Genomic DNA, 3749 nt, shown 5'->3' with positions numbered 1-3749 from the left:
GTTGACTATGATGTAAACATTAAAAATGAGATCGACGACTAGGATTTAGTGTGGGACTTCAACCACGATCAAAATAGATGTACACTCCTACCCCTGCTCTTCCGATAGCTGTTGCTCATATGGCTTATCTTCCTGTGACCTCCTATAACTTCCGATACTGCTCCAATAGCTCTTCTCTGCTCTGATATCATCTTCTATGATAGATTTTCTCTACTCTGATACTCTCTGCTCTGATAGCTCCTATGACTTCCGATATTCTCTACTCTGATATTTTGCAATACTCCTCCGATATGTTAACTCCTCTGATATTTCTCCGATATTTCATGTTAACTCCTTCGTTAACACTATTTATGCACCTCTGTCGATGTGTTCCTTTTTTCTTCTCGTGGCTTTCAATGACCTCTTTTCTCCTTGGCTTCTTGCTCGTGTTTCTTCAGAGATCTATTCTGCTTCTCCTTGGCTTCATATCATCATTTTGTATACTAGAATATTGCCATATTGACATTAATGACAATCTAGATCAACAATCTCCCCCTTTGTCATTGATGGCAATATTCTTCTTCTCTCCCCCTTTGACACTAGTGGAAAAGGAGTGCATAAGGACTCCCCCTGTCAAACTGCTCCCCTATCATGCAAAATCTTTATTAATCAACTTAATGTGATGCTAAATAAATAACCCCCATCTTTTGACGAAGATGTTCAAATGCTTCTCGAGGAAGAGATTTTGTGAAAATATCAGCTATCTGCTCCTTAGTATTGATATATTCCAAGATGATGTTTTGTTCAGCTACTTGTTCATGAAGGAAATGATACTTGATTGGTATGTATTTGGTTTTGAGTGCATCATTGGATTTTTGTTGAGGCTGATAGCACTTGTGTTATCGCAATAGATGGTGATTGGTTGATTTGTACCTTTGTTGACATATTTCAGAGCTTGCTTCATCCATAATATTTGAGTACAACAATCTGCGGTAGCTATATACTCGACTTCAGCTGTAGATAGTGATATGGATGTTTGTTTTTTGTTGAGCAAAGATACTAGACAATCTCCCAGGAAGAATGTATTTCCACTAGTACTTTTCTGATCATCAACACTTCTGACCCAATTAGCATCGGTGTATGCAGTCACAGTAAGAGTTGAGCTCTTAGAATACCAAAGACCGAAATTAGGAGTTCCTTTCAAGTATCTGAGAATTCTTTTTACAGCCAACAAATGGGATTGTTTAGGAGCTGCTTGAAATCTTCCCACCTGTTATCTCAAAATCAGACTCTGATAGGCTGCTGGTCAGGTTGATTCTAAGTAACTATTTCAAACCTAATTTAGGCTGAGGCTTAGCCTCCTCAACCTGAGAGGGATCTCTCTGGGTGTAATAATGATTTTGATTAAAGATAAGATCGCTAACTCTTGTAAAACAACTGTGACAAATATGAATGCTGGAAATACATTAAACTAGTATCCATTGGGCCTATGGAGTCAACAACACTTCAATATAACAAAGATCTTGACCTTACATGGAAGTCAGGGCATTCAGCATTTGAATATTCAGAACATACACTCATATAGAACCACACAGTTTATAGATGCATACAGGAAATCAGAGCACATTCAGTGAATTCTGAGTGATTATACATCCATACCACTGTAAACAAAACTAAGGAAAGGACAACATCACACATTCTGAATATAAGAAATCCTTCATGAATCCTAAGAAGTAAAATCAAAATTATATTACTGAAATGAGTCTTTACATAAGCCAAATATCAGCTGTGTCATAAAATTTTCCAACCTTGATTACATTGCTGTTACAGCTATATATAGAGCTCTTATTCTAACTGATCGATATTCCTCCTCAAGCATGAGGGGAATTCGAAAACTACTTCTATTGACACCTATTAACCCTTTAACTAACTAATAAATACAACAAAGTGTTGACTGGAGTTTTTAGAGATCTAAATCAAGTAGGATTCTAACACCGTGACAGTCTTGGTCTACAATCATTTTCACTCTCTGACATCTGGTTCCCTTCTGGCGGTGTCTGTGATGGACCTTTAATGCTTCATGTTTGATCTTCAATGACACATCTTTTCCGTTACCCTAAAACATAGGAAACTGCCCCTGTTTGTCGGTCCTTGGTTTGCCTCAAAATGTTCGAATCCAAACAAGCATGCCTTTTATCCTTTAATTACCCAAAATGGAGCAGACTGCCATGTCCTTGATGTGCTGTAAGCCTTTCCCATGTAACTGTGTGATGACAAAACCTTTCGAAAAGATTTGCCGCTTTGTCAATCATAATTGATCAACTCAATTGTAATATGCAGCTACAGCAGTTTCGTAGCGCGCTACGAAACTGCTGTGTAATTTTAAAAACACAGTCTTGTGCCTTGATTTCGAGCACTGCTAGGAAATAACCATTCTTTATGTGAAGGCTGTTTGGTGTCAAGATAACTGTATCCTCCTGAAGGTGAAGCAAAAGCTCCTCAACAAAGATGACTAACGAAAAACAGAAACCTGAGAATGAAATGCGCCTGAGCAATATAAATTCTCACAAGATACCATTCAACACACGTTGGTAATAATCACACTGCCTTGATTGCCAAGCATCTAAACTTTTGCTGATGAGAGATAGAACCAAAGAAACACATTGCTCTTCTGTCAAACTTAAATGAAAGCGCTTTCGCAAATTTTGTATTGTTTTTGGTCCACCTTTAAAACATGGGAAACCAGAGTCCTGCAACATTTCAACCAGTAATATGATCCGTTCTGCATGTTTTCTACATGTCAAAAATCCCTGAATGCATAGGACTTTGAAATAGTCGAAGAACTCGCTCGGACTACCCTCTGCATCAGAATCCATTACCTCTAGAAGTTCTCGAGTCAACTTTGAAGGGAGCACTTTCAAAATTCACATCACCAGGAGAATTGGATAGCATAAAACCAAAATCAATATGTATGATATGTCCTTCCTCATCCATCAACAAGTTTCCATTATGTCAATCTTTCACCTGAAGTAGGTAGCACAATATGGAATATCCATCCATGCTCTCAACAAAGTTTCTCTGAGCAAGCTTGAAAGAAGGTGAGTTTTCCTTGTATTTGTCTGTAAAGATCTCCCGCAAGCTTGTGATGTTTGGATGCCTACTTTTAATAGCATGTAATGATGCTGTGTCTGGAATCGTTTCGATCAAAGCAGTATACGAAGAAGTAACAATAACTTCATAAGGACGCAACCAAAGCGGTAGCCCTGCCTCCTGGAAAATATCATAGAAATGAGAAATAAGCCGCATAGCAAGATGCTCCTGCCTGCAATCATCACCACTTTTCACAATAATAGAGCGGAGATCCCAGCTAGGTAATTTCCCATAGATAGAAGCCTTTCTGATCCTTTCCTTTTTAGTGTACTCTGTACAAAAGCGGAAAAAATTGAACTTCTTTCTTCTGTCCAATTCCATGTGCACGATCCTGGGCTTGTAGATCAACTTGTGGATTCCAGTCACTGTCATACAAAATGACCACATCTGTTGTGGCAAGGTTAATACCAAGGCCTCCAGCTCTAGTTGAAAGCAAGAAAACAACTATTTACTCCTTTCTTGATTGAAAGAATCTATGAAAGCATCACGATCTTCTCCTGAAGTATTCCCAACCATTCAACAATACTGATATCCACGGAACATACAATAATCCCCCTAAATGTTCAACAGTTTTGTCATCTATGAAAAAAAATAAGAACTCTGGAAGCACGGTCTATCAG

At 38.3% G+C, this 3749-nt stretch overlaps 1 pseudogene; it reads right to left on the bottom strand.

Moving 5' to 3' along the window:
• Positions 1–2543: 2543 nt before the first annotated feature.
• LOC149221373 (phosphatidylinositol 4-kinase beta 1 pseudogene) lies at positions 2544–3450 on the bottom strand (annotated as a pseudogene).
• Positions 3451–3749: the final 299 nt, after the last annotated feature.

Source organism: Pinus tabuliformis, chromosome Q (assembly GCF_031772625.1).
Source record: "Pinus tabuliformis cultivar Carrire ecotype Pingquan chromosome Q, CPIR1, whole genome shotgun sequence".
Taxonomy (NCBI): domain Eukaryota; kingdom Viridiplantae; phylum Streptophyta; class Pinopsida; order Pinales; family Pinaceae; genus Pinus; species Pinus tabuliformis.
This window is presented reverse-complemented; position numbering and strand designations above follow the sequence as displayed.